Source organism: Balaenoptera acutorostrata, chromosome X (assembly GCF_949987535.1).
Source record: "Balaenoptera acutorostrata chromosome X, mBalAcu1.1, whole genome shotgun sequence".
Lineage (NCBI taxonomy): Eukaryota > Metazoa > Chordata > Mammalia > Artiodactyla > Balaenopteridae > Balaenoptera > Balaenoptera acutorostrata.
In genome coordinates, this window is record NC_080085.1 from 131,987,029 (window position 1) to 132,014,402 (window position 27,374).

The following is a 27,374-nucleotide window of genomic DNA, read 5'->3' on the forward strand; positions in this document are numbered from 1 at the left end:
CTCTTCATCGCGGTGCGCGGGCCTTTCACTATTGCGGCCCCTCCCGTTGCGGGGCACAGGCTCCAGACGCGCAGGCTCAGTAGTTGTGGCTCACGGGCCCAGCTGCTCCGTGGCATGTGGGATCTTCCCAGACCAGGGCTCGAACCCGTGTCCCCTGCATTAGCAGGCAGATTCTCAACCACTGCGCCACCAGGGAAGCCCGGTTTTGTTAATTTTTTCTACTCTTTGTTTTCTATCTCATAAATTTCTGCTCTTACCTTTGTCACTTCCTTCCTTCCCACTACTTACTTTGGGCTTACTTTGCTCTACTTTTCCTAGTTTAAGATGGAATCTTAGATCACTGATTTTATACCTTTTTTCTTTTCTAATAAATGCTTTTAAAGCTATAAATTTCCCTCTAAGTATTCCTTTAGCTGCACCCTATAACACTGAATATGTTGTATTTTCATTATAATTCATTATTACTTGAAATCTTCTCTAGTTTTTCTTGTGATTTCTTCTTTGACCCATGGGTTATTCAGAAATGTGTGGTTTAATTTTCAAATATTTGGGTTTTTTTCCCTAGATCTTTTGTTATGATTTCTAATTTAATCCCATTCTGATCAAAGAATATAATCTGTAGGATCTTAAGCTTCTGAAGTTTATGGAGACTTGTTTTATGGTCCAGCAAATAATACATTGTTGAACTGTATCATGTACACTTGAAAAGAATGTGTGTTCTGCAGTTGTTGAGCATGTTATTGTATAAATGTGGCTGGTAGTACTCAGATCTTCTACATCCTTACTGATTTTTTGGTTTAGTTCTACCAATTATTGAGAGAAGGGTACTAAAATTGCCAAGTACGATTACGGATTTGTCTATTTCTCTCTGTAATTCTGCTAATTTTTCTTCATGTATTTTGCAGCTCTGTAATTAGGCACATACACATTTATGACAGTTAATTTCTTCCTGATGAACTGACCCTTTTATCATTATGAAATGTGTCTTTTAATCTCTGGTAATATCCTTTGTTTTGAAGTCTGCTTTTTTGTATTAGTATTGCCACTCCAGCTTTCCTACGCTTACTGTTTGCACGGTATATCTTTTTCCATCCTTCTCTTTTTAAGCTAGCTGAGTCTTTATATTAAAACTGTTTATCCTAAAGACAACATATGCTGGGTCTTGCTTTTTAATTCAGCTTACAATCTCTGCCATTTCACTGAAACGTTTAGTCCATTTACATTTAATGTGTTATTGATAAGATTGGCTTTTAGGACCACTAATTTGTTCTTTCATTATGAGCATATTTTCTTTTATGTTCTTGAGCACAGTTATAACAGCCTAAAATAGTTACTATGTACAGAAAAAAATTTGCTTATCCCTGCTCTTGAGTAAAGGTCACATTTTTCCTATTTCTTCAAACGTCTAGATATTTTGAGTGATACACTGTCAGACTTTGGATTCTGTTATGTTCCAATGAAGAGTACCGATGTTTTATTTTAGCAGGCAGTTAATTTGATAGGACTCAGACTCCAAACTGTCTTCCCTACGGTGGGCAGCAGTTGAAATCAGTTTATTCCTTTGGCCTTAGCTAGAGTTTATATGAAGAATTTGCTGCTCCCGCCCCACCCCCCACCCCGACTGCCCGTGGCTATCTGCTTTTCAGGATTTCTGCCTTCAGTCCTCTGATTCCTTAACCCTTGAGATTATAGGTCTCTCTCCAAGTCTCAGGCTCCCTGCAGCAGCACTGACTAGGACTGCCCTTGGGTAAAAAGCCGTTATAAACAGGAAATTCATCTAATGCAGTTCCTTTCTTCCAAGTATCAACTTCCCTCCAGTTTCTGCCTGCTTTAATCACTCTCTAGTGCCTTTAAATAGTTGTTTTTCATTTTTGTCTTTGAGTTTTTAGCTATTATCTGCAAAGGAGTGGGGGATAGTCCAAGATGAGCTACCTCACTACTACTAGAAGCAAATTCCCCAAGTGACTTTTGAGCACAATAATCTTGATTTTACATCCTTGGTGAAATACATCCTAAGGACAAAAAGAAACAAACTTCGTTCAGGATTTTTATTGTTAGTAGCAATACTGGTATTACAATTTTATAATTATTTTATGTATATTATAAGATAAAGCAAATAAGTAACTGTTAATGTTAATTAGGAATGAACACTTTTTGTGTAAGAAAAAGATATACAACGATAAAATAAAAGTTAAAGACAAACCCTGTAATGTTAAATTTCCATTGTAGATATCATTATGTATTTATGAGTTAAGAAATTTTTTCAATGTTTTCTAGCTTTGTCCACTGCAAGAGCCTAGATACAATATCACCCCGGTAAGAGTGTGCATACCTAACACCCAAATCTTGGATTCTAAATACCATTTCCCACTAAAAGGATCCGGAGCTCTTGGAACCAGTTCCAGGGTAGGAAAAGCACACATTGGGATGGAATGTCTTGTGCCAGAAAGCAAAAAATCACTCCAAGACTAATTAATAAGGATAGGCCAAGATGACACAGGCACCAGCATAAAGGGAATCTCATTAACCAAATCTGGAATAATTTGATCAAAAACGAATAGTGACTTTGGCTGAACTATAAAACATTTAATAAATAAAACTCCATGAGTCCATACTGACATGAGACAACAGAAAATACAACAGCAAATATTTTACCACCATTTGAGATGATTATACCAACTCCTTACTCTGGAATTTAGTAATCAAAAGCAAAGATTTAGCATTTATACTGATGCAGGGTCATTATATCCCCTTATATAGTGGGGAAGTGCCATACGGACTAAAGGTGATAGAACAGGAACCACTGTTTACAGTTACACAGAAAACGTGAATATGAATCTCAACAAGTAAGGTGATACAAGCTAAGTTGTCTTCTTTCATTTCAGGGAGTTAATATAACTCCCCAACGTTGTCAAATTAAAAAAGATGTATAAGCACACAATTTAGTTTTGACGGTAACCATCAAAGAAACTCAAAGTAGAAACCGTTAAAAGCTGGCATCTCTAGGTCATGGAACAGGAAGAAGGAGGGGTAGACTGCTGTTTTCACCATAACCTCCTTTGAGAGAGGTTATGTTGTTATCAAGTGGCTGTAATATTTTGATTAAAAAAAAATCAAAATCCAAGCAACCTAACCCTTCAATAGTTTCCTACTGCTCTGACATAAACATCAAAAATCCTGCACCCAAGGCTTCCCTGGTGGTGCAGTGGCTAAGAATCCGCCTGCCAATGCAGGAGACACGGGTTTGAGCCCTGGTCCGGGAAGATCCCACATGCCACGGAGCAACTAAGGCCGTGCTCCACAACTACTGAGCCTGCGCTCTAGAGCCCACAAGCCACAACTACTGAGCCCGCGTGCTACAACTACTGAAGCCTGTGCGCCTAGAGCCCGTGCTTCACAACAAGAGAAGCCACAGCAGTAAGCCCACGCACCACAAGGAAGGGTAGCCCCCACTCGCCGCAACCAGAGAAGAGCCCGCGTGCAGCAACAAAGACCCAACGCAGCCAAAAATAAATAAATATATAAAATTTAAAATCCTGCGCCCAGCTCATCAACCTCTCACCCTGCATCTTTGTCATCCCCCCACCCCTGCTCTGCTCCAGCCACACAGGGCTGCTTAAGTATCTCTGATGGTTAAGCTCCTGCCAGACTCAGGGCTTTCACACATGCTCTTCTCCATTGGAAAAGCCCCTCCTCCACTCTGTGCTTTGCCCACATCTGTTCACCCCTTGGTTCCCCGTTTCAGCACTGCCTCCTTAGGGCAGGCCTCCTTATCCCTCCCAAGGCTCAGCTGTTCCTCCATTACATATAATCACAGTGAACATTCCCCCCAACTTGTCCTTTAGAGCACTTAACCCATTGTAATTACATAATTACTTGCAAATTATTTAAAGTCTGTCTCTCCAGCCAAACTTAAGCTCCATGAGGAGAGATACCAATCTGTCTCAGTCACCCTACAGCCTGCCTACCACAGTGCCCCAGGTACTGTAGACACCTGACTCCATCATGGAATGAATGGCTGGATGACAGCCTGATGAACTGCATATCCTTCAGCACAGAGCAGCAAGGAACTCAGTACTTAAACTGAACTGTATTGGTCAGACGATAAAGTTATGAAATGTGGAACAATTCCATCATTTAGAATTAAGTGTCACTGTAACAAATAGGCCTATGAAACATGTAGTATTTCCTAGTGTTGGTGAGAAAGCTGTTTAATATGTCACCCAAAGTCCCACTGCATCCATCAGTGAAGTGACCTGTGGCGAGGACTGAGGTCTTAGTGGAGATGCTGGGAAGTTGTTGGTTCTGGGATACATTTTGAATGTAGAGGCCCACAGGACTTGCTGGTGAATTAGAGAAAGGTGAGGAAAAGAAGAGAATCAAGGACAACTCCTAGGATTTTAGATTGGTAACTGGGTGGATGCTGATGTTATTTAATGAGATAGAAACTAGGAAGAGAAGCATATTTGAAGGGGGAAAAAAAAGCAAAGAGTTCTGTTTGGGACTTGTTATGTTTGAGATGTCTATGAGCAACTCCAGGGGAAATACTGAAGAGGCCATCCAATGTGGGGCTCAAGTGAGAGGTTAGAGACGCAAGCTGGAGACACAGGCACAGAGTAGAATGGTCAGCACACAGCCATACCCATCATCTGGAGCAATGAAAGCACAGAAACAATGGAAACAACCCTAATTAAATCAAGGTATAGCCATCAATAAAATGTCAGGTGGTCATTAAAAATGATGTAAAAACATTATTCAGGGATTCCCTGGTGGTCCAGTGGTTAAGACTCTGCACTCCCAATGCAGGGGGCCCGGGTTCAGTCCCTGGTCAGGGAACTAGATCCTGCATGCCTCAACTAAAGATCCCATGTGCCACAACTAAAAGATCCCACACGCCGCAACTAAAGATCCCACATGTCGCAACTAAGACCCGGTGCAGCCAAATAAATAAATATTAAAAAAAAAAAGAGTCCTTCTGTAAAAAACAAACATTATCCAGACGTTATCTATCTGTAGACGGCAGATTTATGGGCAATTCTTACTTTTCCTCTTTCTATATTTTCTAAAAAACATTTTTTTTCATGAAACAGATATTTTTCAATTAGAAAATACAATTAAGTTATTTTCATTTTAGGGAAAAACGATGATATTATGTTTTTAGTGACATGGAAAGATATCTACAACATTATCATTGAGGAAAGAAGGCAAGTTACAACAGCACATACTATATGATCCCATTTATCTAAAACAACATATATGCATGCACACAGGTGTATAAGGAAGATTCTAGAAGGATGTTTAAAATACCAATAGCAAAGGTAACTTTTAGGCTATTATTTGCCAGTTGTAGTTGCATTATACTTTGCACAGTATCTGGAAAATACTAAATGTGTTCATAAAAAATATTTGATATAATAATTTGAACTAAGTTTTAATGTCATTCTGTCTCTCTTTATTGCACCTGTGCTTTAGGGCTTTCCTTGATCTCTTTCCCCAACACAGTGAGCACTCAAGTGCTGGCTGTTCTTGTATTTGTAGTTGCACAGTATAATGGACACAACCGGCATTCTTAACCTTTTTATGCCATGGGCCCTTTTGGCCCTCTGAACCACTCTTCAGAAGAATGTTTTGAAGTGCATAAAATAAAATGCATAGAAATTGATTAACAACTTACTTTGAGAATTGGTGCTAGAGTAATGTGCTTCTTTAGTAAACCACTAAACAGCCAGATCTACAGGTGGGTCTAATAACTAAGTCTGAATTGTGATGAACACAAGTGATATTTCAAAATCTCTGTAATTGTAATATGATATGAAAGCATCTTTGATCCCTATTGGTGACAAAATCACAGGTACTCCTAATACTACCATGGTCTGCTGCCTATATTTGTCATTAAATTTTCAGTGAGAGGTTAGTGAAAATAAAGATGGAGTGCTTTTCCCATCCAAGGTTATAGAACCCCTGACTTCTCAACCCTGAGCCGGAACCCTCAGTCTAGAAAGATATACACCAAACAGTAACAGCAGTTTCCTTTGCATGGAGGAATTTTCAGAGTGATTTCCATACGCATTTTCTAAATTTTCTACAATGATGCCTTACTTATGTAATTAAAAAATAAAGAGCGTAATGAATAGTTTTTGTTTGGTTGTTCATTCTGTTTTGTCTTAAACAACCTGGAAGAGTGGTTAAGAAATTTTATACAGTTGCTTACAAGCTGTATTAACATTTTCTTACAGAGTGATACCACTTAAAAAAGACTTTCAACCTTCCCTAACTACTTATTATGATGAATTGAATCATTCCTGTGTTCTTACAAGCCTAGAAAAAAATTCACTAGAATTATTTATTCTGGAGTTAAAAGGAACAAAAAGACAAACTGTCACAACTGCAGACATTTGTCTATTTTTTTGCCAAGTGTAATTCCAAAAACAGCTGAAAATATTAGAGCGAATTAGTACTTAATATGGACTAATAGCTTCTGCTGTTTACAAAAACACAAACCCCACAAACACACAGAAATTTATATTTTAAAAATAAGTTACTAAAAATGTATATACAAATTTAAAATACAACTTTTCAAGGAAATGTCAAAACTTAAGTACCACTAGAAACCCCAGAAAAATGAAAATGCTTTAATTTTTCAAAAATAATTTACATGTAGAAAGTCAGCTCATGCTGAAAAGTGCTCAAGTTGGTGTCTTAGCAGCAATGTGAAATGTTGCAAAGGAGATGGGAATGAAGGGAAATGTGCATATCTCAGAAGCCTTCTTTGATTTCTTTCAAATCTAAAAATAAAACCTTCGGACTGCTCTATTAATAAGTCTGGAAAATGGATGCCTTTTTTTGTGGAAAGCTTTCACAAACACAGAAATAAAAATATCTTCTTCTCGGTTAATAGACCCAAAGGATGTAAACATAAACCAGATGTCAATCCTTGTTTCTCCACAATTCCATTCTCCCTCAGGGCTCTGGTGGGACTTTGGTTGTAAAGATGTTTCCACAGCACAAGGAGACATGTTAGATGAATGAAGGTCTGCACAGAGCAACATGGACCAGGCTCAAAAGGCCAAGTATAGCGTGAAAAGAGCAAGCTGCAGAATGTCACATACAGTAGGATACCATCCTGTAAATTTGCAAAACACTTTTGAATGTTATGTACTGGCACGTGGAACACAGCACAGAGCACGCATGGGGAGTATGCCCATCACCTTCGGGGGACAGGGCGGCAAGTGCAACCATAGGCTGGGGTGTCACTGGAGCTGTCCCATTCGAGTTCCCTAAGGGGAGGCTGACGTGAACTGGGCAAACTGCTAACATTTCCGGAGTATGAAGAGAAAGTACCCGAGTCTACCCCCCGAGTAGAGTGCAGAAGACAGGGAGGAAGAGGGCCAGGAGGCCTGTGGGAAGGCAGGACCTGAGAAGCAGCAGGCTTGGGATGGCCTGCAGGAGCGCGAGCGCGGAGCAGCGGGCGCCAAGGAGCCCACCTCCCGAGCCCGGGCTCGCGGGGATGACGGTGGCGCCGTCCACAGGGACTCATCAGGGTGGACCTGGTCCTTGACAAGACGGGAGTGAGCTTGCTCATGCACTGCTTCCTTCACCACGAAAGTCTTGGCAAAAAAATAAATAAAAATCAGAACTAAGCAGTGCATTTGGTCCCATAGTTGACTCACACGCCAGGCAAGCTGTCTCCCTCCTCGCAATATCGAGTATCAGAGTGACGCCCTGGGGCAGAAGTGGAGGGAAGAAAGGTTCCAGGAAGAGGTCTGGAGCAGGAGCCCCAGGGGCCTGATGGGTAGGAGACCAGCCGACTCAGGGCAGATGGCCTCGAGAGCAGGGGCGGGGTCGGGGGAAACAGGCCCGGTGGCCAGAGCGCCTGGCACGGCCTCCGGGGGCTCCGGGGGCTCTCAGAGTGCGGCGGCTCGGAAGGAAAGCTGAGCCTATTTGGCACAGCCGGCGCAGCTGTGCCTGATCTCCCACCAGCACACTCTGCCAGCGCAGCTGCTCCGAGACCCCTGCCTGTCTCATTCCCGCACCCTGAGCCCTCGCGGCCAGCCTGACAGCTCTCTCTTATCCGAGCCTGCAGACGGGCTGCTCTCTCCTCCACACATACTTTCTCCTGGACCAGCTAATGTTGCCTTATCGTTCAGGTCTTGGGGGGGGGGTCACTTTTCAAAGAAGTCTCTTCCCTGACCCTACCCTGAAGTCTAGGTGGGATCCCTCTAATATTTATGTGCACCTTCAGTGGCCACTGTAGCATTTAGCCCCTTGTAAAGTAATGGCCTATTTGCCTGTCTGTCTTCCTTTAGACCACAAGACCACTGAAGCTAGGAACAGTCCCTAGCATCTAGGACAGGAACTGACAAATAATAGATGCTCAATTAGTACAGGGTAAATGAATAAAGTATTGCAATATAAGAGTACCATGGTCAAAGACAAATGAAGCAACTGCAATATGGTCCTGGATATTCCTTACGCACATTACAATACAAAAAAGACAGAACGTCCAGCTGCTGCGGCACTCTTCAACCCTGAGTCCCAAGGAGCCACTGAAACTTAGAACAGTACCAAAATAAAAATGCTCCATTTTCTTCAAGATTTCACAAACAAGAACAGGCTGAAGTTCCCCTTGCCAAGTAAAGGGTCCTGTCTCAGCCTCTGCTCACATGAGGTCATGAAATGGAAGCTTCCGAAGTTTTGCTTTCTCGTGCTAACTGCTAAAAGCAATTTCTTCCTAGCCTAATAAACAGCTCTCTAATCTCTACAAATTGCAGTGCAGGCATACATTTTGTGCTTATCTACTCATATGTAGTTTTTTCTCTAAAACTGTGAAATTAAAAGGCCATCCTTGATTTAGCAATATCTATCAAAGTTTAAAATGCATATATCCTTTGACCCGGCAAGTTCCATCTCTAGGAATTTCTCCTACAGATAAACTTGGCTGTGAGCAAAATGGTATTATGTAAAAAACTATTCACTACTGCATTAGTGAAATAAAAAACACTGGAAACATAAATACCAAGCAAGAGAAAACCACTTAAAGAAATTATGGTGCATCCATAATGGACTACTACCCCAACCCTTAAAAAGAGTGCCGTGGCTCTACAGAAACTGATACGGAACAATCACCAAGATATATTAACTAAAGAGAGCAAACTCTGCAAATACGCACAGTATTTTACTGTTTGGTAAAAAAACACACACCTTTGTGTGTGTAGACACATACATAAAATATATACATAAACACATATATAAAAACATATAATACATGAGGTATCTAGAAGAGTCAATTTCACAGGAGACAGGAAGTAGAAGAGTGATTGCCAGGGGCTGGGGGAGGAAGGAAGAATGGGGAGTTACGGTTTAAAGGGGACCATTTCAGTTTTGCAAGATAAAAAGGGTTCTGGAGATACACAGTGGTGATGGTTGCACAACAATGAGAATGTACTTAATGTCACTAAACTGTACACTTAATAATGGCTAAAACAGTAAATTTTACGTTATGACGTAAAACAGTAAATTTTGCATTTACTATGACTATATTACCACAATTTAAAAATTACACACACACACAGATTAATAAGAAACTGGTAATGATGACTGCCTTCAGGGAGATAAATGGATGTCTGGGGACAGAGTGGCAAGGAGATCTTACACCATGTAACCTTTTGTACCACCTTTTTCATTCCGTACTATATACCTAACTATTCTAAAACATCATTAAAAAAACCCCTCAGCCTTATACAAGAAGCCTTTTCCTTAATCAAAAATCATTTATATCATTTAAGTAAAAAAAAAAATCAGGATTCCACTTCAGTTTTGAGGGTATTTATTAGATTTAAATGATACAAGTTGCAAAAAATTACACTTGTTCCCCTAAGATTATATTCACCAAAATCCTGTCTTTATTTTTATCAGCTATTACAGAAAGCTTCAAAATCATCATAGAAGAAAATTACCATTTTTATCAGTACGCAACTTTTATTCCATCACAACCAAGCCAGCTGAATATAGAACTATTTTAACAGCAAAAAGCCCTCATCATAAATCAAGACATAAATCAGCCTGCAATTACATGAGTTAGAAAACAAACTATGCTTATGTTGCAGTCTACCCTAAAGCTTTAACTTCTATGTCAGAATTTAAAACACACACATGCACACACACACACACCCTCTGGATTCCTCCTAGTTTATCTAAAACCTACTTTTGTGAAGATCCACTATTTTCTTGAGTCTTCCGGAATGAGCACTGTAGCCATGCAGTTGGCATCACGACCTCTGTAGCCTCCCCCGGCACCCCTTGCCCGGTCAAGAAGGTAGTACTTGCAGGGCCCAGCACCGTCCCTGGCTCAAAGCAGGGGCTAAAATATTTGTTGGGTGAATGAATAAATGATTATCTGCTGACAGGCTTGCCATCAAGCCTCACAAAGAAAAAATTCAGAAAGAAAAAAGTAACAGATGCTTTGTTCACCTGAAGTCAGCATATGATACACGTGAAGACCAGATGACTGGTTCACCAAATGGCTATGATACAACTGGCTAGGTGGGCTCTAGACCTCATCCCACCACAAAGTTAAATACAAAAACAAGTATTTTAAATACCATACAAAAAACACAGGACAACTTACCTATAAGATTCTTTTGCATGTATCAAATATGTATATATGAATATAGCACATCATCAAGTTTTTTAGGAAGAAAGTAAATACAGACGCACATTGTCATGTTTTTAGAGTAGGAAAGGACTTTTTAAGTATAAAAGCAAAACAAGAAACCATAACAAAAATTTTATATATCAAAAAGACAAGCAGGATCAAAAGATAAATGACATGGGCTTCCCTGGTGGCGCAGTGGTTAAGAATCTGCCTGCCAATGCAGGGGACACGGGTTCGAGCCCTGGTCCGGGAAGATCCCACATGCTGCAGAGCAACTAAGCCCGTGCGCCACAACTATGGAGCCTGCGCTCTAGAGCCCGCGAGCCACAACTACTGAAGCCCACGCGCCTAGAGCCGGTGCTGCGCAACAAGAGAAGTCACCGCAATGAGAAGCCCGCGCACCGCAACAAAGAGCAGCCCCCGCTCGCCGCAACTAAAGAAAGCCCACACGCAGCAACGAAGACCCAACGCAGCCAAAAAAAAAAAAAAAAAAAAAGATATACGACAAAGTAGGAAAAATATCTGCATGATGACAAAGAATTTCCTTAATACATTAAGAGTTCTTATAAATTGACTTAAAAAGAAATACCCTGAGGGAAGGATAAATGCAGAATATGAACAGGCAATTCACAAAGACCAAATACAAACAGCCAATGACTACTGACATTCAGCCCCAGTAATAACCCAAGGAGCACACATTTAAAAGATGGATATCCAATTCTGGGAGGGTATGGGAACTGGCACTTTCTAAGACTGTCGTGGAAAATGGGATAGACATTTTGGAAGGTGATGTGGTAGTACCCACCAGCAACTCCAAGTCTAGGCAGCCATTCTTCAAAAAGACTGGCACATGAGGAAGTTCAATCCAACAGCATCTTAAAAAGTGAACCATTGGGAAAACCAATAGGGGGACAACACATGATAGTAAATTGGCACCAAACCACGCTGCTATTAAACAGAAATGAGGCAGAGAAACGTATCACATGGATAGACGCAGAATACGTACAATACCATTCTTGTTTTGTCAAAAATACAAAAGGTGCATACTGGCGTAGCCTGAGAAGACGATTAAGAAGGATCTACATTAAGCTATTAACAGCAGTTACCCTGGGTAGTGGGTACGGAGAGTAATGGGGAGCTTTCGCTTTTTTACTTGATATACTTTAAAATGGTTTGAATTTTCTATAAAAAGCATGTATTATTTTTATAATTTCTTAAAAAGGAAGAGAAAAACAGCAAGATATCAGGCACTTATCTATTAAAAACAGGTTCTGTCCTTTGAGAATTACCTTCAAAGTTCCTTGAAGCTCAAATGGCCGTGTCTTTCCCATTCATAAGTAATAAGAGATATTTTTAAAAACATCTCTTCCTTTCTACATTTCTTAGAAGAAACTGTACAGAGTCACCACTGTCTTCTAAAATCCATTCGTAATCTGAGAAAAAGACTATTAAAAACATAAATCACCCCCTCAGGCGTAATATCTATCAGAAGAAACCCATTCACTGACTATATTACATTTAGTCCACACAATTTCTGAGACAATGCACAAAGCGCCAGCCACAGAACTCCCACCAGCATAAATACGTGGCGTACAAAGAACGCCCTGTCGGCAGGGCCCAGAGCACAGCCCGCAGTGGTAAATGGGAATGACAATTTGAGTCACAGGATCAGGAGTGAAACCGAACTTGGGACTTGGAGGCAGTGTGATGCTCTTCACTTCCTTCTACACCTTTTATTCTCTGCCACCCAAACTCTGCCCCTCACACAGCCCTGAAATGGGCGATCTGTTACGGATGTCCACACGGCTTTACACTGAGGCGTCAGAAACCACTAGAGAGATACAGCAAAGTGCTACTTGAGGGTGTCAGCTGGAATCACAATGGCAGCATATGTGTAAACTCACATTTTTTCTTAGGAAAAGAAATGGAAAAATCAAATTAGAACGTTCTGTCTTACCACATGGAATGTCTGAAATCCGGATGTCAAAACATCAAATGTGGAGTGACCCCTACTCTAAAAAAGCTTAAGATATTGAGCCAGACAGTTGAGAAATTAGGGAACCACTCATTTTTACGAAATTAAAGTCCACGCAGTGGCGCCAAAGTAGCCCAAAGCGCGGCTGATAGAGCCTCTGAGTGTCAGACTCCAATGACTTAGCTTCCTAGCTTTTCAAAAGGCATTCATTCTGCTCTAGAGTCTCAAGAGCCAGAAGTGTATTTGGGTGTTCTCTGCAGTCCCCGTGGGAGGAGTGCGGCAAGCACACACCATTAGCCATGGGCTCCGCTGTCTGGCAACGGCTTTCAGGATGTCATCCTTCTAGGGGACCACACACCAGTTCCCACGTCTGAAAATGCATTACCGCCACTCACTAATGTTGACCAGGAAGTCATTTACCCAAGACCAAAGCAAACAAAGCACAGTGCTGAAGGCCGCTAGGCGACAGCAGTAGCGGCAAGTGAAGAGCTCAGTCAAAGCGCTCTCAGCTCAGCTGACCTGCTTGAAGGTGAACTGAAGGTGCAGGTCACCAGTTCCAGCTCTAATCTGACCCCCGCCCCCAGATCACACTGTGGCTACCAAGTAGCCCTACCCAAACTGACCTTTCAGGGCTCAGGGAAGTGACTTTTTTTTATTATATGGCACAGTTTGGCACAGTTATGTCTTTAGTCTTTGGGGTACTTTTATACTGTCCAAGAGTAGTATAACTTGTTTTATTCCTTTTTTTTTTTTAAAAACAGATGGCCAAACCAGGACATATACTAAAAAAAAAAAAAGGAAGGTTACTTACCTGAGCCCTAACATTCCAGCTACCATGGAATCTTGTTGGAGCTGGTCTACAGAAGCAAGATGTATTCTGGGGAGTCACATGTCACATCAAAGCAGGAACTGGTGAGTCTGTATTTTTATGGAGCCTAAAACAAAGAAAATCGTAAGTTGAAAGCCCCCATTGTGCTCCACGACCTTTTTCCCAGGGCTATTTGGGACATTTTGAAGATAAACATACAGACAAAGTACTATGCTATTTCCCGGCTTACCTAGCTAGAAACAAAGAATAAACTGCAATTTACTGACATATAACACATGGTGCTAAAATAAAGGAAAGACTCATGCATGTTAGAACCGACACTATTACAGGTCTTGTCACCTCTGAGGGAAATTTTGACACTATAAAGCATCCCGTTAGTAGCGATCTCTGGTTAGTATTTCTTGCAACATGTCATACAGAAATACTCAGGGAGAGAAGACATGTTCAAGAGAACATGAAACGTCTAAATGTCATCCCAAGAAGAACACATGAAATCCAGAGGCAAAGTCTCCCTTCATTTTAAAGCAGCTGAAGTTGCAACAAGCTGCTGTAACATCACATAAAGGGGCTTTAACTGTGAGAGAAAAAAGGCAGCACCAACAGAAACCAAGTGCCCTGGGAGATCCAAAGCTATTCTAAAAAATACACAAGTCTGTTTTAGAGCCATCACTTTTAAGCCTCTTAGATCAGGAAATCGAAATGTTCAACAAACTGGGTTAATAGCTTGATAGTTTCTACTTTGCTTTTGAACACATGTTCAAAAAAGGTCTTTTGTCACTCTATTTTTTATCAAGATAACCATCATTTCCTTGTTAAACGTAAACTGCCCCATATTAGCTAATCTCTGATACCTTGCTGGCCCAAGAGTAGCACTTTTATCTTTAGACTAAAAAAAGCCTAGAGTGTATAACTTAGAGACTCTTCACACAAACAATTACTCATGTAATCAAACCCAGAGAAAGGGCAACACCAACCAAGTCTTTTACTGCTGGTCTGTAACTACCAGGATGGTACCTGGAATTATCTGTTGAGGTGCAGTGAGGCCTTTAATTCCCTTAAACATTCGAGCCATAGAACACTTTGAAATCCCAGAAGTCAAGGTTACAGTATTACTCAGTTAGCTATATAATAAAAATCAAACTGGCACCCTGGCTGGGAGGTCCTGGAAAAGCCACAACTTCTCACAGCTGCATTTTTTTTTTTGGTAAATTGCATTTTTATTTGTAAACTGAGGGAGCTGGACTAAGGTTCCTCTAGCTCTGAAATTTTAAGATCTCTGATAACTCAAGATTCCATGGAGAAAAAAAAAGAGCCAGCAAATGAGAGCACTTAGGTGAAGACCCAATAAAGCAATGATTTGCAGGTCCATATACATAGTGCCCCCAACTCTTAGGCACAGAAGCCAACTGAACCCTTCCTAAGGATTGCTCCCAAGAGTCCAGACCCCTGCAGTACTGTAAAACAGCTATGCTAAAGACACATTCATACACCAGCAGAACCAACATAAGTGTGCCTTGAAGAAGTGAAAAAGGCCAAGGCTTTATTCTGTAATGGAACGGTCACAACCCCCCTTAAACATGGGAGTGGGCATGCCCTGCCAGCCCCCCAATTCCCATTCCCACTCAGTTCCCCCACACACCATACCAACCATCAAAGGGGTGGAACCAGGTATTTAAGCAATGGCATGCAAATCAAGCTTTCAATAAGAAGAGGTTCCTTGCCAGAGAAAGGCAGAAGAGACCAGGTAAAGGCAGAAGAGTACAACTTTTGTGTCAGTGAGTCCAAGGAAGAGGAACTCATTTACATCCGTCCTACCCGAAATGAGGTAAAGGCACAGCGGTGACAATGGCAGTTTGACTGGAGAGGGCTAGTACAGAAGCATTGAGGACAAGGTCCTTCCATTGGAGCGGCAGTAATGCTCTACCCAAGAAAAAAGGTTGCGTCTGCCGGCCACACGAGGCTGGTCTGCATGCGTGTCACCAGAGCAGAGGGTGGTGAGAACAAGCAGGTGTCCTGCCACGCTCCCTGGAACCACCAGTCTCGGACTAATGCTTTACCACTTCTGCACTTAAAACACTAGTTACTACAAATGCCAAACATTTTCTGTGCTTCTCTTCTTCTCATAGATAACTTGGGCAGGCTGGCCACAAACTGCTCTTAGCCAATTAAAAGCTTTTCACTGATATTCACCTTTATAAAAGATTACAGGGCTTCCCTGGTGGCACAGTGGTTAAGAATCCGCCTGCCAGTGCAGGGGACACGGGTTCGAGACCTGGTCCGGGAAGATCCCACATGCCGCAGAGCAACTAAGCCCGTGCGCCACAGCTACTGAGCTTGCGCTCTAGACCCCACGAGCCACAAGTACTGAGCCCGCTTGCCCCAACTACTGAAGCCCACGTGCCTAGAGCCCGTGCTCCGCAACAAGAGAAGCCACTGCAATGAGAAGCCCGCACACCGCAACCAAGAGTAGCCCCCACTCACCGCACCTAGAGAAAGCCCGCGCGCAGCAACCAAGAGTAGCCCCCGCTCGCCGCACTGAAGACCCAACGCAGCCAAAAATAAATAAGTAAATAAATAGATGTTTTAAAAAAATAAAGGAAATATTACAGGTTCCAGGAGACATCATTTATAATGTAAATAGTCCCGGGCAGGCGTATTAGTGGTGGAAACCGCCCTCAAGTAAGGAACGGACACTTTTCCGTCTGCTCTTCTTTATTCTAGGTTCAAGAAGCGAGCTTCTCATGCCATCTCCACATGGGGGAAGGGGTATTCGGGTGGGGTAAAATCATATTGGACTCATCTAGCCACTTCTTCTGTCAAATTCCACAGCTTGCCTCCCCACCCCACTAGATTCAGCCACACAGAGGCAGGGCAGGCAGGGAAACAATGGCTGTGGCTGGAAATTGCAAATAGAATGCAAAATTGTGTTCTAACCCTCCTGAAACATAAGCAGTGCAGCGCAAAAGTTGGAGTACGGGTGGACTGCATCATGCTCTATCAAGTGAAACAAAGACCCGGGACTCTAGGTTTAAAGTATTCCAGGCAAATCTGTAACAACAAAAAAAGAGCATGGTGTGATAGGCCAGTACTGGCAAGAAAGCCACAGAAGGTTTCTTCAAGCTGTTAGGACACGATGACTTCAGATGCCACCAATCACTCTGCAGAGAAACTATATTCTGGAAGCTGTCTGTGCAGTTTAAAGGGATAGGGATATGATGGAACAACTAACTGGAGGGGCACCCAAGGAGGCTAACGCACTGCCAATGACACAAAACAAAGCAGAGCCCTTGTCCTGTCACGTCTCAGGCTTAGACGTACAAACCTTGGAATCTTCGTCAAGTGAGCTTGTGTTACCTGTGTGTGCAGACGGGAATGCACCTCAGTGATCCACCCGGCTGACAGGTCATGAATGGGTATTCTGTGGCAACTTATTTAATCAACTGTACTACTAGATTGACTGTGCCCTTTAAGGTTCTGATATGTCTGGGTAAGAAAATAAAAGCAAATGTTTCCTAGGCTCCGTGACTAGGATTTTAAGTAGAAGTCCTAAAAAACCCATAAATAAGCCTATTTCCGTAAATCCCTGGTGGAAATTCCCAAAAGACCTAAAAAAAATCCAGATTTTTTTTTAAAAAAATAAGGATCCAGCATATTTCAAAGGACCCAAGAGGAGAGGTTAATCTCATTGTTAGCTGAAATCACTCAGATGCAGATGGAAATTCCAGCCATGAAACCCAAACTTCTCCTGTATAGTAACTGCCTATTAACAATGAATTTTACTACCAAGGCCCAAATATGCTTCATTTTTGTAATATAACAAAATGCCTAAAACTTGCCAGAGTCCTACAAAGTGTAAGCCACTCAGCCTCCCAGGCCAGTAGGTTCGGTTCCACAATCACCAACCACCCCCTGAATTTGATCCTACCATCTTACAATTTGGGGCACTGATCCCGCACAGCAGAGACACAACGTGTGAATGGCTCTGCAGAGCCTGTTCCTGGAAAAACCAGAAGCACACATCTGCCTGACCATGAGTCAGGAATATCAATTTTGTGGTGGAGCCCATTTCTGCTGTGACCAATCCACACCGAACACACTCACAATAGAAGCGACGGCCACAGAGGTGTATTCCAGAGACAGCTTTTCCCCCTTGGATCCACACTCAGCAATGCCATGAACGGTCTCCTCTGTAAGAGCAATCTTTAGACTCTTCACAATGACCTTAAGTCTTCAGTGCAAAACCACAAAAACATTGCCACGCCACGAATAAGTCACCTGAGTTTCAGTTTGCGTGACTCAGTCAGAACCAAACTAAAAAGAAAATAAACTTTCAGAGACCAACTGATAGGAGCCACAGCGATGCGGTGAACTTGCCCCATCTGGTACTGGTGATCTTGAGCAGGGCACGCTCCAGGACTATGGAAGCCCGTCACATACTATGTCCCACTCCACTTATGTAACTGGAAGATCGCCGACGAAGGGGGGGAGGATGGGAGGGCGCTCGTATTCTGAGGCCACGGCACCCCCAAAGGCCCTGGGGGCGCGCTCCCACCGAAGAGCCTCAGGTGCTGCCGGACACAGTCCCCTACCCACGGCTCCTGATGGCAACTAAACCGCCTCTTTCTGATGAGCTGTGGGGTCAGGAACACAATGTCTAGTGCCTTTTGTGGGTGGACAATAATTCCCACCTACTTGTTCCTGGTAGATGCGAAAGAAACTCGCTCGCAGTGGGGGCAGAAAGTCATGGAATGGGCGAGAAGGAGGGGGAGGCAAAGCCTGGAGATGGGGGTGAAAGCGCAGGAGCCCTTGTGGCGCACTCTCCCGACGGGAGGCGGACTGCGCACGCGCGCCAGTGGGGGGGCCGAGTAACGGGAGAGGGGGCGCGCGAGGGAGGGAGACGGGAAAGCGCGATCCAGGGAGAGGCCGGGGCCGCGGGCGCGCGACGGCGCCTCGGGCCCGAAGCCCCGCGAAGGGCACGACGCGCGCGCGCAGCCCCGACAGGCGAAACCCCGGCGACAGGGGTGCCCGCGGGGCCGGGGGCCGGGATGCGCGCCGAAGGCGGGAGGGCGGGGGGAACCAGGCGAAGGCAGCCCTGGGAGGCCGCGCCGAGGACGGTCACCCGCAAGTGCGGGTAACGGGCCGAGGGCGGGGGGTGGGGGGGGCGCCGTCACCAGCGGGAGGGGGAGGGTAGAGAGGAGGGACGCCATCCGCCAGCCGTGTCGCCCGACCCCGCGGGCCCCTCCCGCGCCACGTCCCGCCCCTACCCCCCGCCCCCCAGCAAGGGTCCCCGCCCGCGGCCGCGGCGGTCCCACTCACAGTCTCTCCTCCTCGCCTCCTCCTCCTCCTCCGCTCGGCGCGGCAGCGGCGGCGGCGGCCATTTTCCGGACGGCTTTTACCACAGCCCTCTCTCCGAGAGGAGGGAGCGCGCGCGCCGCCGACGCCGGGACCCCGCACGGCCGACGTCGCGCCCCGCCCTCCCGGTCGGCCTGTGCGCTGCTGCACCTGCGCGCCCGCGCCCCGCCCCCGGCGCCGCTGCCAGCCGGCCCGCCATTGGGTGCGGCGGCCGGGGAGGGGCGGAGCCTCGGCGGCGACGCCTCCAATTGGCGGGAGTTCGTGTCCGTTCCGGCAAAGGAAAAAGGGGCGGACGCCCCGTCTAGCTGCCGATTGGCTGCCGACGGCCGTCATTTGGGGAAAAGAGGCGGCTTGGGTGCCGAGGGGCTGGTTTAGTGGGCGGAATTTGAATATTAAGGATTAATGGGATGCTGGGGCAAGTGAAGGCCTAGGCTCGGGACGCCTGTTTGTGCGGCCATCCCGGGCCCTTGACCCGCTGTCCACAAACACACAAAGTACGTTGCCATAAGCCTTTCACAGCACCCACGTTTTCTCAACATCACCACCTTCAGTACAAGCAGCAAAGTTGCCTGACATTGTTCCAGCCGAGGGACCTTGCTTTAAGAGGCCTACCCAATGCATTCTTTCATCTGAGCCTGCCTTGTGCCACACTCTCACAGGGGCAGGGAATAAACTGAACAACAAATCACAGCCTTGGCCTTCTTGAAACTCTGGTGGGGGGGGGCAGAGGGTGCATGCCAAGGCTGCATGAGACCTGTCATTGTTGGATGAGACGGTTTGGTGTGGGTGGGCAGAAGGGGTAGTGGGAGCACAAAGGAAGCAGCACTTGGCTCTGCCTGGAAGACATGATTTGGGACCCAAGATCCAGCAACGCTGGTATGGAAAAATATTTAAGAGTATGAGAAAAGTTTTAGCTAACGGAGTGTTCAGGATAGGACTGTTTGTCAAGGCGACCTTACTCTGATTCCAGCTGTCAACCAATTCATCCAATGCTCTTTGTGCTAGTTCCATGCTTGACAAGGAACCCTCTGACTCTGATGTCACTCCTCACCCCCCATTCATTTATTAGATCCCTGTTATGTGCCAGGCACTGTTCCAGGCTCTGGATGCACAGTACTGAACAAGACAGCAATCTAACATTCTTGTGGGGGAAGATTCATAGTAAACATACAAATAAGTATATAATATAATGTCACATAATGATAAGAACTTTGAGATAGATAAAGCAAGGGTGAAGGGGGTGCTATTTAGATATCCACAGGCTTTTGCTCTCATTTTATTCCCCCGTATGGTTATCTGAGGAGAGAAGAAGATTCCACACAAGTTCAAAGGCCCTGAGGAGAGACTATGCCTGGTACATTGGGGAGTAACAAGGAAGTTTATGTGGCTACAGGGTGGTAAGGTATGTGGTTGGAGAACTGGGAGCTTATTCTGAGATGAGAAGCCTTTGGAAGATTTTGAATGGGAGCTGACATCATCAGATGTGTGTTGCAGGTGCAGTGTGGAGATCTGTGGTGAGACAAAAGGAGCAAGAGCCCAGTCAGGAGGCCCTGACAACAGTCTAGGAGAGGTGAGAGTGCTTTTTAACTAGGGTGGTAGCAGTGGAGGTTCTGAGAAGTTGTGAAATTCAAGCTATATTTTCAAAATTGAGCAGAAAGGATTGGATGTAGCGTATAGAGAAAGAGAAAAAACAAAGAGGGGTCCTGAGTTTTTGGCCTGAGCAATTGAGTGAATGGGTGATTTCACCATGATGGGGAAAACTGTAGGAAAAGCACATTTTGGGAGGTACAGATCAAGAATTCTGTTTTGGCCATGTTAAGCTTGGGGTGCCTATTAGACGTGCAATGTTGAGACGAGATGTTGAGTAGGTGGTTGAGTCAACAAGTCAACAAGCTCAACATTTAACTCAAGAAACTATAAAAGGAACAGCAAAGTAAACCTGGAGGAAACAGAAGGAAGAAAAATAAGGATGAGCAGAATTTGATTAAACAGAAACAACTGATTGAGAAGATTGAGAACATCAAAAGCTGATGGTTTGAAAAGCTGGAAACAAAAGCCAGCCCTCTTAGATAGAGAAAGAGAAGACGCAAGTAAATTATATTAGAAATGAAAAGGAAACATAACCATAGATACAATAGATTATACAATAGATAATAGATAAAACAGATAAATTTTCTAAAAAGGTATTATAAACAACTGTATATCATAATTGGAAAACATAAGCAAAATGAATAAGTTACTAGAAAAGCACAGCTTACCAGAACTGATTCTAGAAACAGAAAGCCTAGATAGACCCTCTATGACCACAAAGCAATTGACTATGTTTTTAAAAAAATCTACCCCTCCCCCCAAAAAAGCTCAGAGAACTTTACAGATGACATCTACCAAATTTTTAATGATTGGGTAATTCCAATCATAAACAAAAAAGAAAGAAATCTCCCCAAACTTGTTTTGTGAGACTAATATAATTCTATAATAAACCAGTGAAGGAAGACACAGGATATGGAAATAGATGTAAAAATTCTAGACAAATAAACTGAACCCAGCAGTATATATTGATATATCCTAACCAAGCTGAGTTTTATTCTAAGAATGCAAGGATGGTTTAAAATTAGAAAATCAAACTTAACAGATTTAAGGGGAACAAATTATGTGATCATGTCAATAGATGTAGGAAAAGCTTTTGATAAAATTCAACACCTGCTTATGATAAAAAAACAAACCAGCAGCAACTCAGAGAACTATGAATAGAAGGGAATTTCCTTAATCTGATCAAAGGTACCTGTTAAAAAACTTAAAGGAAAGGTCACATTTAATGGTGTTAAGTGGGAACAAAGCAATAAATAGAACAAGATCTATGGTGCAACATCATTCATGTAAAATAAAACACACATCCTTCACCTCCCATTCTCTTTTAAACCTTATCCTTGGAGTTTCATCGTGAGGAGAAAGACCCATTAATCCCAAATGGATTCCCTTGCTGTTAGGACGCAGGCATACAGATCCAGCCAGTAACAAAAAGCTGGAAAAGTAATGGGAAAAAAAAGATTCAACTCACTCTGGAAAAATTATAAAACAGCTGGGAGTAAACTTAATAAAAAAATGCCAAAATACTATATTAAAAAACTGTAAAACTTTACTGAAAAACATAAAAGAAGACCTGAAAAAAAATAGAAACTACCACAATCCTGGAAAGGAAGAGTTGACATAATAAAGATGTCAATTCTTCATAAATTAATCTGGAAATTCTTTGCCTGAGTCAAAATCTAGGCGAGAAGAGTAGGTGTACAAGACTAGATGTCAAGACATTTTTGAAAGAGAAAACCAATGACAAGGGTCTTGCCAAATTCCTTAGTTTAAATAAACGGAACTTAAGTGATACAATTTCACTCTTGCCATTGAAAAGTAGAAAAATATAGTAGAGTTTAAAGTATTTACTAGTAGAATTTAAAATGGGACATTTTAAAAAATGGGACTACTATAACAATTTTTAAATGCATACCCTTGAAAATGGGTCTATAGAAGATAAAAAGAAGAAAACTATAGTATAGATAGCAATTAACAGAAAAGCCACAACCTGAGGGATTTTATCTATATGGCAGACAGAGCACAAACTTCCACTCCGTCTTTCTAAATCCCTCAAACTGATAGAAAAAATATGTATATATTTAGAGCAAATCCAAAATCACAACAGAAAATGAGAAGGGTAAAACTGTTCAAAATTTTAGAACTAACATCCCAGATGATATGACAATACATAAAACACACAAATATGTTTCAAACTCCATGGAACATTTCCTCAAGCTGCTTATGAATTAGACCTCTCAAAAAAAATCTCAGTAAATTCCAAAACATAGAAATCATGCAGTTCATTCTCTGGCAAGAATACAATAAAATTAAAACTTAAGAACAAAAGAATGGGCAAAAGTAAAACAAAACCAAACCAAAAAAGCACTCTCTACTTGGAAGTTTTAAAACAGGCTTCAAAATAATTCTTTGGTTAAAGGGGAAACATAAACTGAAATTATAAACTCTTCAGATATGACCAACAATGAGAGCTGCACATATTAAAACCTATGCTGTGTGGCCAAAGTGGTCATCTGGAAAAATTAATAACCGTAACTACATTTATTAGAAAAGAAGAAAATATGGGGGGGGAACAATTGGGAGTTTGGGGTTAGCAGATGCAAACTAGTATATATAGTATGGATAAACAGCAAGGTCCTACTGTATAGCACAGGGAACTATATTCAATATCCTGTGATAAACCATCATAGAAAAGTTTATGAAAAAGAATGTGTATATATATATATGTATAACTGAGTCACTTTGCCATACAGCAGAAATTAACACATTGTAAATCAACTATACTTCAATTTAATAAATAACTTATTTAATAAATAAATAATTGTAGATAAAGAAAGAAATATTTGACTGACTAAAAAGAGGAAAATAGATAAGAAATGAATTGATACTTGCACATCATGCTCACATTTATGCGTGCACACCGACACATACACACACAGGGAATTTTCTTTCTTTACCCTTAGATGCTCACTACAAGAAAAGTATCTAGGAACAGAAAGGAATAAACTCATCAGAGTGAAGAGAATGTGGTGAGGATGGGAGGTTATCCTCAATTGACACATTTCAACAATTTTTTGGAAAGCAGATGGGAATTAGTTGAATAATAAAATAAGAAGGAAAAATCCAGCCTAGAATATTTGACAAAGGAACTACAGAGGAGGTGGAGCCAGATATAACACCGGAGAGTAGGCTCAGAATCAGCAGGCACGTGGTGGAAGCAACAGAATTAAATGGGTCTGAACACATGGGGATTAATTGAAGGCCCCAATACAGAATGACTGCATCATTTGAGACTTCCTCTCCTCCACCAGACAGCTGAGCTAGCAGCTGGTGCAGGCCTGCAGGGAAAATACCTGACAGTTCTCTAAAGAAATTAAATGAAATATCTGTAGAGAACTAGGGCTTCCAGCATGGATGTGGGCAACTCTGTTCCTCAGCTCCCTGTTTTACACAGAGGAGTCATAGCAGGAGAATTGACCCATTGCCCTAAAGCCGATTAAATCTGCAAAAGCTATCCAGCCCTTCTTTACTAAACCACAAAGCATCATCAGAAATTTGAAGAAAGTCCTCAACATGAAAAATAGTCAAGTATAAACTATAGGGGAAAAATGAACTTGGAAGAATCCCAGAAAATGCAGTGGAAAATATGGGAAATTTAAAAAATTTAATTAGCATATTCAGAGAACTAAGAAAAGACTGTATCCACAGAACAAGAACAGAATATTATGTAAAAGGAGTAGAGGACAAGAAATAATTCTTGGAAATTAAATGTGATTATTGAAGTTCAAATTCCAATAGAAATATTTTTAAAAATATTTAATAAATTAATTAATTAATTTATTTAGGCTGCTCTGGGTCTTATTTGCAGCATTCAGGGTCTTCACTGCGGCATGTGGACTTCTTAGTCGTGGCATGCAGACTTAGCTGCGGCATGCATGTGGGATCTAGTTCCCCAACCAAGGATTGAACCTGGGCCCCCTGCATTGGGAGCTCGGAGTCTTACCCACTGGACCACCAGGGAAGTCCCTCCAATAGAAATACTGAAAGATAAAACTGAAGAAGTCTCCTGGAAAATAGAACAAAGCAACACAGACAAAAAATAGAGAAAATATAAGGACTTTGCAAGAGATCTAGGAAGTTCAGCAAGCAACTAACAATAGTTTTCACAAGATAAAACCAAGAAAAAGGAATAGGAATCAGACCTCATAATAACACTGGATGATAAAAGATAATAGGGCAACAATTAAGAAAAGATAATAGGACAACAATTAAAAAGTGATAATAGGGCAATGCTTTCAAACTTCCAAGAGAAAATGATTTTCGATTTAGAATTCTACACCAGCCAAGATATCCATCAAGTGTGAAATGAAATAAAAATATTAAAAAATATGCAATAAATACCTAAGAAAATTTACCTCTCAAATATATTTTCTTAGGAAGCTTCTTAAGGATGTTCTCCAGCAAAACAAGGGTGTAAGCCAAGAAAAAGGAAGATGTGGGATCCACAAGACAGTGGATCTAATCTAGGAGAGCAGTGACAGGAAATACCAGGGATGCCAACTGGGCAGAAGGCCTGACTGGCAATCAGTCCAGATTGGAATATGAGAATGGCAGGCTCTGGGAGAGAGGAAAAGTGTTTTGTTTTTTTTTTAAAGTGTATGTATGTGAACTCAACATATTAGATAGTGTGATTGGGAGTTTGAAGAAAATTAAATATGATGATGGTAATTAGTTCAAGAAAATAAGGAAACCAATTAGAAACAGCAGGGAAAAAAGAACTGTAATAGGAAGTTATCATCAGAATAAGAAGCAAAGTAAAATATAATTTTACCAATTGATGATGTTTAAGAAAAGAGAATCCATTGGCCCTTGTTGCTAAGAAACTTCTCTTTTCAAATGGGGGTCATCAAATTAGATTTATAAGAAGGAAATGTAATCCTAGTTATGCGTCTTCTTGATCTGGCGTTTTAAAATATTTACAGAAACATCATAATGTGAATTTTTGCCTTCGGCTTTTCAACTTTTAGAGTCAACTTGTGCACAAAACATGGAGGCATAGGTTTTGTTACAGGGTGGGACACAGCCCTCTTCCCCTCAGGTGTAGTAAAGGGTTAACTCGGCAGGCCTGGGTGTTCCTGAGGGTGGTCTTGGGGACTCCTGACACACCATATTTGATATTCACACTGTTATCTTTAGTTCCTTGTAAGCTTGAATAATACACTCAGATCTCTTGTTCCCTTAACTTTCAATAGCCATGTATCTTTGACCACTTGGTATCAGCTACACTTTACTTGTATACTGTCAGAGTTAACATTTACATACCCTCCTGATAAAGATGAAAAGATAATCACTAAGGGGGAGGTAGGAGACTGGAGGAAGTTCGGGAAACAAAAGCATATTGGGGTTTGAAGGTGCCCAAGAAATGATACCAATTTTTTCCTACCTGAGTGTCATGGAACGTGACAATATGATTCTAAGGTTCATCAGAGTAAATGCACAAGGTGGGTAAAGAAAATGTTGACTCAGGGGAAGACTTGCCTTACCAGCTATCCAAACACACGTGGAAATGACATTGAGGGAAATAGTGCAGCTTTCGTGCTGAAAGAGACAAATGATCAACGGGACTGAGCAGAGCCCTGAAGAGACCCAGACATAGTCAGGGCAGATCCCCTTTCTGCCTCGTCGGTAGAGCTCTGCTTAGATTCTGCATTGGCAGCGCGGAGTCTTAACCACTGGACCACCGGGGAAGCCCCTCTGCTTAGATTCTGAATTCCACTCTTTTCTTGTGTGAATCAGGAAGAAATCCTGCTGCAAGGAACTGTGGTGGCCCGTGACCTAGTTCCGGCCAATGAGAAGTTCAGGCAAATCCTTCAGGGGCTTCTGGGAGGCCTCAGCCCCTCTGCTCGGCTTGGACTGGGTTGAGCCTGAAGGTGACAACTGAGATGGTGGTGGTAGCTCAGTCAGGCCTCAGAGGTCGCTTTACGAGAACTTCTTCTGTGGTTAAGGGTTTCCCTGCCATAACTACTTTTTCTGTTGCCTTGATCACAAGGTGCTTGTGGCCCTAGGGTGGATTATAGCCACTTGTGTGGGGTTTGGGGAGATTAGAGACTTCATCAGTATGTGTTATTTCCTAGTTTGGGTTTTTAACTTTGCTTTGTTTTTTGGCCTTGCTTAGGTTGGCTACTGTTTTATCTTTTTGTCTTGTTTTTGCGTTCTCAAAAAACCAGTTTTGGGATTGATTTATTAGTTCTCTGATTTCTCTGTGTTCCAACTCAGTACTTTCTGTTCTCATAATTCCTGTTTTCTAGATATTCTGCAATTTTTTTTTGGCTTTTTTTTTTTTAACCGAAGATGTTTTTTAAGGGTGTTCTAAATTCTATAGGTAGGCTTTTGTTTTCTTTTCTTTTCCATTTTTTGTTGTTAACGTTCTATGCCAAGAATGTGTTCTGGATTACTTTCTTTTCTATTTTTTGAAATTTCTTCAGGATCCTTTCTGGCTTAATATTTGGTCACTGGTTTGTCTGTCACTTCCCTCTGCCATGGTGCCCAGCAGAGGCATGGATGTGAGGCCAAAAAGGCCTGGGGCAGGCCCATCAATGAATTCTCTACTTTAAAAGACAGGAAATTAACACATGCATCCTCCTTGCCACCTCCCTCCCTCCCTGCCCTCTGCTCCTCCAAACTTTCTGTTTATATTATTACTTTTAGACTTTCTTGTGGTTTCATTTATACCTTTAAATAATATAGTCAAACCTTTACTACTTGATTGAACAACACTGGGCAATAGCTGTTATCAAAAAATAAGGAAGTCAAGCCCACTGGAACTTTCTCCTACCTCTTCTCCCTACAGCCCTGATTGCATTCTCTGAACTATTATTTCTGTGAACTCGCGCTTCCAGACATGTATGTTGTGTTTGGGGACAGCAGCTCCACAGCTCCCAATCTTCATGGATTTCATGCTCACCGTCATTCTTCAG

At 42.4% G+C, this 27,374-nt stretch overlaps 1 protein-coding gene across 1 annotated transcript in view; it reads right to left on the reverse strand.

The window, feature by feature from the left end:
• Positions 1 to 13,564, reverse strand: part of MECP2 (methyl-CpG binding protein 2) — a 56,035-nt gene extending 42,471 nt beyond the window's left edge. The window contains exons 1-2 of the mRNA XM_057537906.1: positions 13,441 to 13,564; positions 11,944 to 12,099 (exon numbers count right to left, since the gene is read on the reverse strand). The gene's annotated coding sequence lies outside the window, so the exon portion shown is untranslated. The remainder of the gene's footprint in view (positions 1 to 11,943; positions 12,100 to 13,440) is intronic.
• Between the last annotated feature and the right edge of the window lie 13,810 nt (positions 13,565 to 27,374).